The sequence below is a fragment of the Polyodon spathula genome, chromosome 5 (genome assembly GCF_017654505.1).
Source record: "Polyodon spathula isolate WHYD16114869_AA chromosome 5, ASM1765450v1, whole genome shotgun sequence".
Lineage (NCBI taxonomy): Eukaryota > Metazoa > Chordata > Actinopteri > Acipenseriformes > Polyodontidae > Polyodon > Polyodon spathula.
The window spans coordinates 19,785,314-19,801,575 of NC_054538.1; the positions used below are offsets into that span (position 1 = coordinate 19,785,314).

General features: G+C 37.7%; 1 protein-coding gene across 4 annotated transcripts in view; it reads right to left on the minus strand.

Annotated features, from left to right (window-relative positions):
* The window catches only part of LOC121315685 (tight junction-associated protein 1-like), a 72,773-nt gene that overhangs the window by 51,079 nt on the left and 5,432 nt on the right, over nt 1-16,262 (minus strand). For 2 of the 4 annotated variants that reach the window (XM_041249994.1, XM_041249995.1), the window contains exon 2: nt 1,495-1,609. The exons of 1 other annotated variant lie outside the window; for it this stretch is intronic. The gene's annotated coding sequence lies outside the window, so the exon portion shown is untranslated. Of the gene's footprint in view, nt 1-1,494; nt 1,610-10,200; nt 10,510-16,262 lie in introns of those variants that run through there. One more of the 4 variants, XM_041249996.1, reaches the window with a different exon arrangement.

The window sequence follows — 16,262 nt, forward strand, 5'->3', positions numbered from 1 at the left end:
ATGTTAATTTGGATTCATATGTTGTTTTTTTCTGACTATGTGAACGAAAAGACACACATTTGCCCGTTTTCCCATTGGAAATAGTGATATTTTGAAACATCACTGTCCTGGTCACAAAAGCAAAGTTTGTGGGGAATAATAGCCATTTTCTATACTTTTGAGGCATAAGCAATTAGGAAATAACACTTACTACCCAGGAACAAAAAAAAAAAAAATTGTTACACTGTGTTATTATTAAAAAATAGCAGAATTATTTTTTTCTCCTGTGATAGTAGTAAAATTCCAGACTTTTTCAAGACTTTCATAAGGAGAAATGTTTTTTTCAGCATTTTCAAGACCAGGATCACTTTGGCATTTTTCCAGACTAGTGTACAAACCCTGAAAAGGCAGGGGTTTGTGTCCTAGACTTAGGTCTTCTATAAATATTAAAAACTTACCATAGCAGGAGGCTAATGTGTTAAAGGATCTCTTCAGCACTTTCCTCTGAACAAAGTACTATAAACGGCACTTTTAGGTGTCAGGAATGGTGGTGGTTCACACATTTCATCAGTGAATTATGTACACAACAATGTAACACTATTTATAATAAAGTTGTAAGATCATTCAGGAAATACAATTCAACTCAATTAGGGACAGCAGCGTCGAAGACGAGGTTTGCCTAATCCATGCCATTTACAAGTCAGTGTACTACAGAGATGGAGCTTGAAGGCTTCAGTCTGTGCAACTTAACGACAACAGAAAGCCAAGTGATTCTTGTCAAAATATTGGAGATTCGGAATAAGATTTTAAAAGTTAATTATGTAAACACTAACATTCATGCAAGGAAAATGACTTGTCAGTTTTTACTGCGAGTTCAGATTTCAGTCATTAAGCCTCCTGTTCAGACAGTCTGGAACACAAACCTCAGGGATACATTACCTAACCCTGTAATGTATAAAGTGTGCATCAGCCCATAGTTGCAAGCGTCAGACCTATAAATTGAATTTTGTTGCTTGGTACCAAGAAAAATGTCTATTTGAATTAAGTAAAATGCATATTGTATTTGATTTAAGATTCTAATGACAGACTAAATTGTTTTGGATTAAATATAATACACAGTTATTAAACCAGCGTAGCTACTGTACAATCTTAGTTACCTGCTGTTTGGCAGTACATTGTGCATTCAGTGGATCACAGCATGTGAACAGGGAAAATGCTTTCCAATGTTTACAAAGCAACATAAAAGTGAATATGGTTCTTGATTACAGCAGGTGGTTGCAAAACATTTTTATTTTATTTTAGACTAAAGACCATGCTTTAATTGGACTATTAATCACAGAACATTCATCCAGCCTTCCAAATTAAAAATATTACAGCTTCTTGCACTAAAGACCAGCAAAAACACATTTATACATTTAAACTCAAGCCAGATAGGATATCCAATGAATTATGCATAAAGTTCATGTTTTCAATTCTTTTTTTCTAATAAAATGAATGAAATTAACAGCTTCTCACCTGCTTATTGCTGAGAGCTCAAGCATCCCTCTCTGTCAGTAGCTGGTATGAAACTCAATCCTATAAGCTCTACATTCTGCAGCTCCTGGCAAATGACTTCAAGGCTATTGATAACCTGAAACAAAAGCAGGCAGAATGGAAAAAGAGAGTCAACTGAGCTGACAGTCACCAGCTAGAAGACGAAATAGGACCATATGGTCAGCATAAACATGACTACACCACCCAGTATAACATACATGGCAGATTTTAGTTAGTGCCTACAATAAAAATGAACATATCCATTGGTCTGAATCAAGAAATAACCAGTACTGTAAGCCAGATTCTTACTGTGGTGCTGGACTTTGAGACTCGCACACTATACTAAAATGATGCTTTCTGTCCCGCCATCCTCATTCTGAATCTCCCTAAATAAGGTCAGTCACAATGGAGTTCACCGTTATATAGGTCAACTGGTGATATTCAGGATGGTGGGAAACCTCTGACCGTTTGCATTCAGGTCAGATTTATAGAATATCAGATCAAATACGGAAGTAATAGCCACAAAAAAGGGGATTTGAATTGTTATACAAAATCTGGATTACTTTAATACTGGCTACCCTAACGAGTACATTTACAGTATAATACAGTACCTGTAGTCTTCATACTGTAGTTTTTCAGGTCAGTTTGATGTATATGCTACCTGGCAACATAAAACACCACAGCCTTTATAGATAAAGGCACTTTCAGCTAATGTAAACCCCTTGAATTGCTCTGCAGTCTTACATTGAAAAGCAGTTTGAAGTGTCCTCCACTTTGGTCACACACTATAGGACACCTACAGAGACGCACTTTCCGAGTTACAAAACAACTTGCCAAGTGAATCATTCAGTGCTGTGCTGGTATAAAGAGAGGTCTAAAATAAAAAAAAATTAAAAAATTAAAAAATCTAATTCTATAGAAATCCAGATTCTTCCACATTACCAGCCATCTTTACTACTTTGTGGGTTTAAGATTTGCTTCTGTTACCGTTACAATTTAATTATTTTTTTCTGACTTGCTTTCTGTAATGCCGTGGTCCTTCAACACTGAGGACCTTTAAAAACAGTAGGTGGAGGAACAATAACTCCAAAAAACTACAGACCAGTTGGCTATAGTAATCCAATACACGGTACAGATACATTTTCCTATAATTTTCAGGGGTTATTCGACATGTCCTATCATTCTCCACTCAAACAACTGCTGAGTTTCAATTTGGTTTTTACATACAAGGGCATGAGCAATGAGCATCAAAGTGTTTGTGTTATACTGCATGTCAGACAGAAGGTAGGCCTACTTCTCACACTTAATTGCACTAAAGTCAAGATAAATTAAATAAAAAAATAAAATAAGAAAACTCTGTAAATTAGAATTAACTCTGTCTGTGTCCAACAAATGTCAATACACAGTGTCCGTCAACCTGAATGGACTGTTTTTTGTTTAAGCTTTTTGTTCCCAGTTTTACTGCTTACTCTAAAACATTCCCTCACCAGAAAATGAAAAACAGCAATGCACAGGTCAGGAAAATTATTTAAAATCAGGGACACAGAGTATAGGGCTAAGCACTGGGGTTCCATCAGGTGCATTATATAGCTCTGCAGTGTATGCGAACATTAGCATGCTGTGGCCCTTATTACTTTAACTTGACATTTAGCAAAATTACTCTGAACTCCACAGATTCCCTATGCTTTTGTTTAACCGACGATTGAAGGGAAGGGGTCCAACGCCAGAATCCCGATGTCCTAATCTTAACAATGACTATTTTGAAATGGTCTGGAAAAGAGCTACAGAAGACATTTTCAAATGGGACACAAGTTTCACATGGTAATTATAACGCCATGATATACCAATAGAGAACAGTAATTTATGGCCAATAAATTTTATACCAGTTAGCTAGAATTCGGGTCAAGTCACCAGGAGGATACCCACTGCAGCTTAATATGCTCACTTTATCAAAATGCCACTGTAGGTTTTTGTTGGGAATAGAGACCCATTATTCGCACCCACCCACCTACTCCTTTGACTAATCTGACACTTCGAATAACACTGGCAGCTTTGGCTAATAATCCATTTACACATTAAAACATGATGCAAAGGTCAACGATTCATTAAAAATCAGTAGGAAGATAACAGGAGATTTTTATTGATTGAGAGACATACCGACAGAGACAGGTTCCTGGATTCAAAAACTGTTAAACTAAATGAGCAGATAAGAAAGGATCGACAGGGCATTTGCAGTACAAATCAACATATACAGTATGGGGGAGGATAGTAACAAGTGGTAATGTCTATTCCAGTAATTGCTCCTGTTGCATTCCATTAAAAAAGCACCAAAAAAAGAATGCGTCTTAATAAAAATTTAAAAAATACAATCCGACACTGGTATCTTACCCCATTATCTTAGGTCATTATAGTGAGAGGTGGGGAATAAGCAAGCAGACAATCTGCTGGTTAAGCTGAACTTCTAATTATACTTTTGAAAGAGAAACTTGAGCACACAGCTGCACCCTAGCAAAGTAAATAATTCAGACTTATCCCTGGCTCACGACCAAACTCACCAGCTCAATCGTCTCATCCAGAGCTGTCCAGGGAATGCTCTGTTGAAAACCAGGTGGACTCATACTTTACAAACACTGTACAGCACACGTGGGTCAGTATTTTTAAAAGCCATTGATAGAAAACCACACAGAATGCTCCTCACTGGCATGCCTGCTGCAAATACATGCTATTCAAGACTAAATCGATAGTCTGGCTGAGTAGAGATTGTATAAGTACAGTATTTGTTTTACACAATGGCAGTTTCAGTGGATAAGCAAGTTTGGCCCAGGCACAGCAAGTAAGAACAAGCCTGTTTCATTAGTTCCTTAGAAAAGTTTAATGTGAATGTTTACCCCAACGCTGACCCACAACTTATATTTCAACTACATATTTAAAGCAACTGCATGGTGCCTAATTATTTTTAGCAAGAATATCAATTTTCTGTACAGACGAGAATGTCCGTTTGGCACTTTTCTGTTAACGATGATCCAAAGCCATGGTTAGCTCTAAATACCACAACAGTAACAAAAGATAAAACATATTTCACTCTAATCGAAACAAGATCAAACATTTGCCAGCAGTTTTAAAAATGTAGTTAGTTTTTCAGACAGCCTATGGTAATATTCAATGCACTAATCAGTGGTTCCCAACCCTGGTCCTGGCAGCCCCCTATCTGCTAGTTTTCATTCAAACTGAGCTCTCAATTACTTAACTAGACCCTTAATTGACCTGATAATTTGCTTAATTAGACCTTGTTTTCAGCTCGTACAGTTGCAGATTTCAGGTCAGCTATAACATTTTATAAATAACTTGAATGCTGCAACTGTAAGAGCAAATTATCAGTTCAATTAAGGGTCTAGTTAAGTAACCGAGAGCTCATTTGGAATGAAAACCAGCAGACACAGAGGGTCCCCAGGACCATGGTTGGGAACCACAGCTCTAAATGTTAGGGTTAAGAGCAATGACAAAGAATACTAGAGTACCAGCCTACTTCAAATAATAAGAGATATCAACCATTCGTGGTCTCTGTGCAACAACTTCTGAATAAGCAATAATACAAACATACAAAATAAAGTGTTTTATTTATTCATTGTGACTAAGCGCCAGTTTCACATCCTAAATCATTATGTTCAAAAAGCAGCTGGTCTCCGAGCCATCTGAAAATGTAATAATTGAGGGGCTCTGAAACTATCCTGCCTGAAAAAAAGAATCAATGCTGGGGGTGGCGTTGGAGGCTGGGTCAGTAAAAGGTCCCCAGGGACCATGTGTTCATTGGATAAATTTCAATCCACAGCCGCTACTGTTTTCAAAAATCTTTTGTCATGCGGCTTAATTGGGTGCAGGAAGGGCAGCAGTAAATTAGAATCAATCTGAAGAGCTGTCACACTGGTGACAAAAGCGTGTGGGTAGACAGGAGAGAGAAAAAAATGAAACACATACAGGGGAGCAGTTTCATTTTCAGGTACAAATCCCCACGGGCCCTGACACTGCTTGTCTTTTTTTTTTTTTTTTTTTTTCTTTTGACATGTTGAAATGACAGTGGTTACAGGTGTAATTTATGACAGAATTTGTTAATTAAGTCTGCGTGCTGTGACAAGTCAAGAAAGGGAATCTTTAATTAAATCCCCAACATCCTCTGTTACATCCTCTCTATTCAGACTGCAGAACACGTTGCATTTCGTCTTCCATGCAGGCCATTTCTTTAACCTTTAATGGCCCGCAGAGCAGAAAAGGACTAACTAAGAAATGAGATGCCAACATTCCGATTAAAGAGCAAGTAGCAGGGTTCCGAAAAACATTGTTACACGTCCCCATGTCTTGCTACAACTGTTTAAATAACGTACTTGTCATTTTTCTTTTCATTGTTAAATTCCTGACAACTTATAACTTTAAAGCCTGTTTCAAAACTCTTTTCAAAAAGGCTGTTCTAGTGCACTGATAGTGTAAGGATTATTGCCCAAATTGTCAAACAGCAATAACGATCCATGATGTGGTATAGAACAGAAAAGCCAGAGCACTTATGTTTTTGTTTCTTGTTTTTATGAAATCGCTCTTCCTGCAGCGATTTAGAGGACAGATCTCAACCCCCGGTGCAGTAGAGAGGCCATTGGTTGGTTACCTGGATTCCATAAGATTCGCCCAAAGATGGGCAAAGCTGGCCCTTCCAGTCAAGGCCTTTGTACCGACAATGTTCTAAACCAGGGGTGGCCAAAGCTGGCCCTTCCACTTAAAAAATAAAAGCATTTCTGTGATGTTACCCTTTGATTGATTAATTCTACTACTGGCTGTGTGTCTTTGATGAGAAGGGGGCACAGGGCAGATATTGTTGATGAACAAATACACAAAAAACTGTGGCTTCAATAACGAAACCACAATCTGAACAATTCAACAGAAAAGAGAATACCATTTTATTACGCAACAATTATAGTATTACACATTTCAAATTTAGAAAAAGGGCTTGCGATTTCAGTTTAGCGTTTCATATTGCTTGCTAAAAGTAATAATAATAATAATAATAATAATAATAATAATAATAATCTATTTTTTTATATTGCACCTTTCATAGTGGTCCACCATCACAAAGCGCTTTACAAGATACGAGACTAAGGTGTGTGAACTATACATTAGTTGCAGAGTCACTTACAACATCTCACCTGAAAGACAGAGCACAAGAAGATTAAATGACTTGCTAAGGGTCACACAATGAGTCAGTGGCTGAGCTGGGATTTAAACCAGGGACCTCCTGGTTACAAGCCCATTTCTTTAACTACTTGACCACACAGCCTCCGTACAATTATATGTAAAAAAAGTTTTCATAATTATTAATGACAAAGCTTATTTATTTAGAATATAACTTTGAACACAGTTCTGGGTTCCTAACCGTCTTTGGTGGATAAAGCACTCTCGACAACAAAGGATGCGTTTAAACCTGTATGTGTTTCTGTTCCGCAGTGTCCCTTTTCCAGTGGAAACACGGTTTCTTTTAATAAACAATACAAAACACACACAAAAAAAATCCTAGCTCCTGTTTTGGAGTGCTAACTAAGCTTAACACGATCCCTAACTTTCAGTAAGATGCTTATCTGGCTTTAAATATATTAAATTCACAAAATCACATATTTTACACAGATTTTAATATTAAGCACTTTGTTTTAACGTACACCATATTCAGGTCTATACAGTTCCTTACCTTCACACAGACAGCTATTGTCGTTTTACACCTGCCTGGCTTGGTAAATTAGGAATAGGCTTAGGTGTATTAGTTTAACTGATTGCCAGTCAATCAGATCAGTGTTCTTGGATAGCTGGTGGCTTTCATAGATGTAGTTTTTCATTCCTCATTTAAACATTTATGTTTTTCCCCCACCCACTGTAAAGACTGCGCTACGGGGTCCTATGTATCTCCCTTCTACAATGTTACACCATATTCTACCATTAAATTAATTTTCACATGAACGCCCCTTCAAATTTGTATTTCACAAATCTTCTGGGGATAGGTTCAGGAACAGCAATCATCATCTCTTTGTAAATCTCTATCAATTACACAGACGTTAGATTTAAACTGGGCTTTTGCATTTCTTTCCTGGCTCTAACAACTGTTCAAACATGCTTGCATTTTACACTTCGCACTTCAAAAAAATCAATCGCTATCAATAACTTTACTATCCTGCTGGATAACATGGAAAGAAGTTTGAATGCAATATAAGATACACGTGTTTAATGGTTTGTACACTCTTAGTTTTAAAAGGATATTATCAGAAGAGGTATATTAACTGGTAAATGCGAGATTGCAAGATTGCACTTAATTGCTGCTGGAATAAACACAAATCGCACATTGCTGGAGGAACCGATGCGCTCAAGAGAGAACATAGGTTAAGCACAAAGATCAAAGGGCCACACCAAGAGAACACCATCTTAAGCCGTGTAAGCCAGAACCAGTTTTCTTTACGACAAATGCACAAGACCGTCCACAGGGTGCCCGGGGTGAGTGAACCCACAAAGAGAAGGAAGGAGGGGTGCTGAGGTCAGTGGCTACTTAATCAAGGAGCACTCAGCTCAGCTCACTTCTCTCTTTCATTGAGACTAGTATTGGAAACTTGTTGATCGAGGAGTCCTGGAGAATCAAACCTACAGTATTGCATTATATTCTTTTGCACAGTTATGTTTTGTTTTGAACTTAAGTTTTGCTCCGTGCAATTCGCATATGAAAGTGTGATCTGTACTGTTTTGCTTTGAGCGTTCTTTTTGTTTCCGGAATTAAAATGCATATATATTGAATAAAATAAACTAATATCTGAAGAAAAGGACTTTGTGCATTTCTTTACATCTAGTTCACATCAAGAAACTACTCACTACTTTTAAAAACTACTTCATCTCTATTCCCAGTTCACATTCCTTTGTTTTTTGCATTTGTAATACCACTTTCATTTTCTACATCTAAAACATAATCTTGCTACTAATATCTTCACTTACAAACGACACTTGTCTGCATAAGTGAGATTTTAAACTCAAACTCTGCAATGTGTGAGACAAACATTAACTGTTTAATAAGTGTAACAAAGGAGCAAAAACCAAATCCAATTACCAATCAAATGAATTTTGTTATCGGACAAGTATCAAATTGGAAGAAATGTTTTAAGTGGCATAAACAACTCAGATTACTTAACTAAGTCTAGCATTAAGAGAAATTACACATTTTAAAATGTAAACACTATTTCTGTTAATTCTCTCTGTGGCAGGACTTAGGGATTAAATTATAATATATATAATTTGATAATTGATATAACTAGCAGTATTTGGATGCTTCACAAACAGCAGTGTAAACCAGTCTCTTTAAAGTACGTGTAGTCTCTTTCGAGTACATGTTTGGAGTTTCAGTTTTACTAGAAACTTAAAAAAAAAAAAGTTAACTTCCTTCTAGTTAAATGCTTTAAAACAGTACATACAAAACATTTACGTTATAACAGAACGGACTCATCACAGTACTGGAATTACCCCAGACAGGCCCAGGATTTTTTCCTTCCTGCATGTGTAGATGGCAGTCACCAAGCAGCAAGTGTTTCACCCACGTACTGTAATCAACCCACGACAAATCGACTAAAATAGGGCTACTGGCTATTACAGGTCTCCTTCCATAAACAGCCTCACCTCCCACGGTTTCTAAACACCAAGACATCCTATAAAAACAAAATGTTCAAAAACATTGATGATACACAGACAAAAAGGTATCATTTGGCTCTAAGAAAATAAGGAAAGCAGACAAATGCTTGGGTAACGGCCTGATCACATAGCACTGCTGAAGGCATTACTTTGGTTTCTTATAAAGTACATTTATATTTGGAAACTACATCTACATATTTAATATAAGGATTTGAGCTAGTGAAGTCACAGCCCATCTGTGCTTGGTTTAATTAAACGAATACTGGATGGCCTAAGAACGAGACCTTAAAAAAAGGGAAATTAAATATTAGTTCTTAATCTTGACACTGACCCTGTATTGACTGGGCACCTGACAGAAGAAATACAGTAGAAGTCTGGCCTAACACTGACCTACCTTGCAACTCTGTTTTCTGAGGCCACAGTAATGCATGTACAGTATTTAGCTTGCTAAAACACTGTGCCTTGACCCTTACTGTATCCACAATAGCCAATCGTTCCTGAACAGACAGACTCCCAAATATAATACAACCCTTTACAACAAACAAAAGTGTTCAATAGCAAGGGCAAGGGCAAGTGCAAAACCTTTTTTTGCAAGTGGTTTGACAAGTTGATAAACTGGACACATCCGCGGATACAGCTGGCTTGGGATCTGTCGTCCTGATTGGCGAGGACTCTTATTTTTAGACTTTGTCTCCGTTTAACAAACTTGTACCATCATATGACAACAACCGATTTTAATAACATGTGAAGCTTTTATTTGGTGTGCTTGTTTGTAAAAAAACAAAATCCCTAGAAGCTCATAATCAAATAAGAGATCCAAAAACAACTTATAAGTGGAGACACATTGGCAGAATAAACCTGTTGCATTGCTTTACCAGAGGATACAGTACAATCTTATTAAGGATGGTTTGAAATTACAGGCACTCCTTTTCCACATACCAGACAGTATACACCAAAAACTGTGACCTCGGAGCAACAAAATCACATGCTTACCTTCATAGCAGGAAATCATTCATGCTTCACTTAAACAAAAACAAGAGGAGTTCCAGGAGATGGTTTCGGACGATTAACCTCAAACACAACATCAACTAACTGTGGCAATGGTAACAAGCAGTTCTCTAGGTAGATGCAGTAGTGGAGCGTGTGTACAGCCGTTTCCAGTATATTCCTGGCCGGTGAGAAGAACAAGGTCTGGTTACTTTGAAATGTTAATGTTAAACTGCATCACAGTTTGTTCATTTAGTTTAATTAAACAGCTTAAACTTCAAGCAACAACCCTGGATGTTAATGGCAGTACAGCTTTTATAAACCTTTGCTAGGGAGTACAACAAGCATTGCGACCTTCCTAGTAACAGCAATGCACATCCACTACCAGGCATTATTGGGTTTAAAAGGAGTCCTTTGTCCTTTGTTTTGTGGCAATGCTTGTTTGGAGCAAACACAAGTCTTCCAAGTGCATGCATCAGCAGCCAGCAACAAAGGCGCTGCATATTTAAAAGGTTTAGAGAAATAAATAAATAAATAAAAAGGAGAAGCAGCACATGACCAACATGGACAATTTAATTTACAAACGAGAGGAGGCCATTCGGCCCATCTTGCTCGTTTGGTTGTTAGTAGCTTATTGATCCCAAAATCTCATCAAGCAGCTTCTTGAAGGATCCCAGGGTGTCGGCTTCAACAACATTACTGGGGAGTTGATTCCAGATCCTCACAATTCTCTGTGTAAAAAAGTGCCTCCTATTTTCTGTTCTGAATGCCCCTTTGTCTAAACTCCATTTGTGACCCCCGGTTCTTGTTTCTTTTTTCAGGCTGAAAAAGTCCCTTGGGTCGACACTGTCAATACCTTTTAGAATTTTGAATGCTTGAATTAGGTCGCCACGTAGTCTTCTTTGTTCAAGACTGAACAGATTCAATTCTTTTAGCCTGTCTGCATATGACATGCCTTTTAAGCCTGGAATAATTCTGGTCGCTCTTCTTTGCACTCTTTCTAGAGCAGCAATATCTTTTTTATAGCGAGGTGACCAGAACTGAACACAATATTCAAGATGAGGTCTTACTAGTGCATTGTACAGTTTTAACATTACTTCCCTTGATTTAAATTCAACACTTTTCACAATGTATCCCAGCATCTTGTTAGCCTTTTTTTATAGCTTCCCCACATTGTCTAGATGGAGACATTTGAGTCAACAAAAACTCCTAGGTCTTTTTCATAGATTCCTTCTCCAATTTCAATATCTCCCATATGATATTTATAATGTACATTTTTATTTCCTGCGTGCAGTACCTTACACTTTTCTCTATTAAATGTAATTTGCCATGTGTCTGCCCAGTTCTGAATCTTGTCTAGATCATTTTGAATTCACACCACCTGCAAAGGCTGCTTGTATAAACAGGTGAACTAACTGCACCGATATGGGAGAAAAGTTTTGCTGTAGGTTCTCATCGTCTCTGAATACAGTCCACAGTACCTCAGACAAGGAATGAACTCAACTCCATGATCTTCACATGGCAAGAAAATTATACTTCCATTCAACAAATTAGAGGGGACCAAGTCAACCTTGAGATCCTTCTACCTTTGTCCTTTTAATCATCCAGAACATTAAACACTAGAATAAATGGAGAGAAGTTGTTCTACCCATTCTGAAGCACCACCCCCCCCCCCCCAATGACATTTCAATACTTGCCAGTTCAGGTGGTATCTCTTCACGATATGAAGAATTGTCTTCACTACTTTCAGTTTTGCACAGGATCAGAACATGTAGGAATGCTAATGCAATATGTGCTACACCCATTTTTAACGATCCACATTGGTCCAAATGAGATTGATAAATTCCTGTTGTATGGCACCTGCAGTAATGCTGACTCCAAGCTGTCTGTATTGTTTATTTAAAAAAATGATGTGATGGAATGATTCCAATAAATACATTTGCTCAGCATGCACAGGGTGGGCGAAAGCAAGGATATTTTAAAGAGCATTAAGGTTTATGAATTAATTAATGACAAGGGAACACATTACATTGCAATGCATAGAAAAAAATAAATAAAATGACTATAGAAGGGAATTTGTAGCAAACAGCTAAAAGTGCACAAAGCTGGCCGCCTTGACATCTGAATCAGCAGGAGAATGGGAGGTCAGAACACAGCTGAGATGCTGCCCTTTCCCTTCATGAATCACGGTCATAAATGGATCGGAAATTATAGTACACTGTTTAAAACATTATGCTTATCCACATGGCAGTGAACTGCCAAAGACACATTTTCTGAGATAAAAAAAAAAACACATTGTAGCTGTGTACAATAGCAGCTGCATGATGTGGCAGTTAAATTGCCGTTATGAGTTTACCCTTAAAATACTTGCTTCAGAATAATTCCTGGAGTTTTCCGTTTTCGAAAATACAGATGTTTGTTTACATGTACCAAACACCTTTCTGGCATCTTATCAGTTCTGTTTCTCTCATCCATCCTCCCTCCTCCTCCTCCTCCTCTTTTCTTTTGCCACAAGCTGATGTAATGCTGACTTTTACTAATACTGCTGAAGCACACACTAAGATATTAGCTTTCTCTGCTGACTGTGTTTATTTATTTAGGACTCACAAACCGATCCACACAAATCAATATTTTATCATCATCTCTGTATTGTATCCTTCTGTGATTTCTTCCTACATAATCAGTAACACAAGGAAATTACCTATTTTTGACTTGATACAGTACTGTTACAAATTAGGTGTAACTCGACAAACATATCAGAATGCCACATCAACAATGAATTATATACATACAATGAATTGTCTTAAGGGCTGCAACAGGCCAAATTGTACTTGTTGGCAGCAGGGTGCCTGATCTTTGCTGTCTGTCAGCGTGACCCAGTTTCCAAGGTTTTCATTACCTTTGAACAGGTGTACAAACTGTAAATGCACTAAGTATGGTCTGCAATACCAGTATGGCCAGAGGTTCAAATGAGGTGAAAAAGTTATTCACTTTACATCAGTAATTGAATTTGACTGAGAAATCATATAATGCAGTTGTTATACTGCAGAAAAATGGTTTCTGAGACATGAAGCTTGGTGGCAGAAGCTGTATAAAATTAAAGACTTGTGTGTGTGTAAGAGAGATACTCAAGAACACTTAACCTAGAAAATCACATAATACAGTTGAGTACCTAGAAGCCTCAAGCTTTTGTTTATCATTTAAAAATGTACTTAAATTAAAGAGACAGGTGAGCTTGTGGTTAGTTTTATTAGCTCACAGGTCAAAGTGAAGGGTATCGTTAGATTTTGCCCAATGAGTTTCTATAACACTGACCTCTAATAAATATATTTCAATAGCAAGATGGCACAGACCGGAGACTTGCCCAGTTGCTTCAGCGGGCGAATTACTTTGTTTTTGTTAAACACACTGTGTTGAATATGCCAACAGCAGTCCCTCACCACATCTGAATCAAATGTGAACTCAATCCATGTGACATTAGGGTAAAGCGTAATTTACTACAGAGTGTACACCTGAAATATGAGGCAGGCTGAGAATTCTGCATTCCAGAGAAACTCTCCAAGGTCCCTCCACAGCTTACAGCCAGTATGAAATGCTATGTTTTGCCAGCCAGTTCTCTCTAATGCGGTGCCAAGTGAAGACATGATAGGGACTGGAATTCAGATCCCCTCCCATTTGTTCCTCTTGGACTATTCTCACTCATTCCTCTAGGCTAAAAATATTTATTATAAAAAATCCACAGCAAGTTCAGTACTGCAATGTTACTCGCTGCTTTGTTCTACATTACACAAAGGATTAGCAGACATTTGCACTGATAATCCAAGACGACCCCCCCCCCCCTCATCTAGATTTTTCTAAAGTGTTGGCCAGAGGGAAACGTGGAAGTATACCTGATTATTGCTCAGTTCATTTTCATCGAATTGAATGAATACCGACAAGTGTTAGGGGTCAATGTGTTTCCCAGCGATTGTGGTAGTAGACGTTGAAATCCCTTTTAACGTTCGGCTGACTTCAATACCGACGTCGTAGTATTTCGTGAGTCTAGTACGTAAGTACCAGTGAGGAAGAAAAAACCGCCATTCCCCCAAGACGTTGTCTTACACCGTCAAACCATTCAAAGGTCTGACCTCTGATACTTGCGGGAGGGGGTTCTGCAACAGATGTGCAGTTGACAGTTGACTACGTGATTGCACTTAATATGCACTTTTCTAGCCTATTTAAACTAATGGATGTTAGTTATTTTATTACACCCATCCCCCTGCCCTAATCCCCCACTACAGCCACATGAACCATATTGGTAAACAACCACAATGAACATTATAAAACAATGGGAGGTCACGATTGTAGGGGACTCCATAAAAACACAGCAGTCTGGACTCCCTTACAACAACAGTGTGCTGCCTTCCGGGAGCCTTTGTTATGCACATCACTGAGAACGTGGACAGGCTCCTAGAATGAACAGATGACCCAGTAGTAGTTGTCCACATTGGTATAAACAATATTGGAAGAGACAGATCAAGAACTCTACAAAACAAATTCAGGAGAGCTAGGAAGAAAATTAAGAGAAAAGACCAAAACTGTGGTATTTTCTGGGATACTGTCGGTATCTTGCAAATGACCATACAGACAACTATAAATAAATAAATAAATAAATAAATAAATGGCTGAAATCATGGTGCACATGGGAAGGCTTCACCTTCCTTAAACACTGGTCCACATTCTACAAGGACTATCTATATAGGCATGATGGACTGCACTTAAATGAAAAGGGAACCAATCTACTTTGAGAAAGGATCCTCGAGGAGGTTCAAAAGCATTTAAACTAGAAAGGAAGGGGGGAGAAATCAACAAAAAAACAAAAGGGAGTCCACATCAAAACAAGGGCAACAACTCAGGTGAGATAGCCATTAAATGTATTCATCTAAATGCTAGAAGTCTCAAAAACAAAATGTTAGAACTTCAAGCTACTGCAATAACAAGTAACTATGAGTGATAGAAACTTGGTTATCTGAGAGTGATGGAGACGAATATAATACTAGTGGATATACACTATCGGAAAGACAGGTGGACAGAAGAGATGGAGGGGTAGCGCTATACATCAAAAACAGTCGAAGCCCAGGTGCTAAATCTGGAAGAAAAAAATCAACGCAGAATCACGGGTCACAATAATGGACAAAAACTCAAAGGGCATAATAATAGGGGTATGCTATAGACCGCCAAATTCAGATACCGAGCTAAATATGCTGTTATACAAACACATTAGAAATGTGTGTAGCAAAGAAGAAGCCATACGAATGGAGGATTTCAACTTCCCCCATGTAAAATGGGAAAACCTGGTGGGGAGCACGACAAACAGAATTGAAATGGTAGAAATGACAACTTGTTAATGCACTGACTAGAGGGGGGCCATGCCTTGACTTAGTCTTTTCAAATAAAGACAGAATAACTAAAACAGTGATTAGAGAAACATTGGCACACTCACATCACAACATGGTCTCATTTGAAGTGCTACTTAAAACCCCAAAAGTAACTTCTAAGTTTTACAATTCTAAAAAGGCAAACTATGAAGGAATGAAACAGAGACTAACAGAAGTACATTAGAGTAAAATAGAGAAAACATCCACAGAAAAAGGATGGTTATTTTTTTTAAATGTAGTACCAGAGGTGCAAAACAATTACATCCCAAAAGTAGACAAATCAAAATCTAAAACAAAATGGCCAAAATGGTTTAACAGATCAATTAAAAAATATATATTAGGAGGTTAAAAAAAAAGCTTTTAAAAAGGTGCACAGAAAGAGTAGTTGGAACTGCAAGAGAGAAATTGAAATGAGCATTGCCAAGGGGGCTAAAACCAATTCCAAAATGTTTTTCCAATATTATAAAAGCAAAAGAACATTCAAGGAGGAAGTAAAATGTCTAAGAGATACAAACGGCAAAATCATAGACGAAGAGAAAAAAAAGCAAATATATTAAATGATTAGGCAAATTTTCACAAGTTTTTACAAAAGGAGGATACGGGAAGCATGCCCCACATGTCAACCTGTTCCTATTCAGTTTTAAATAACTT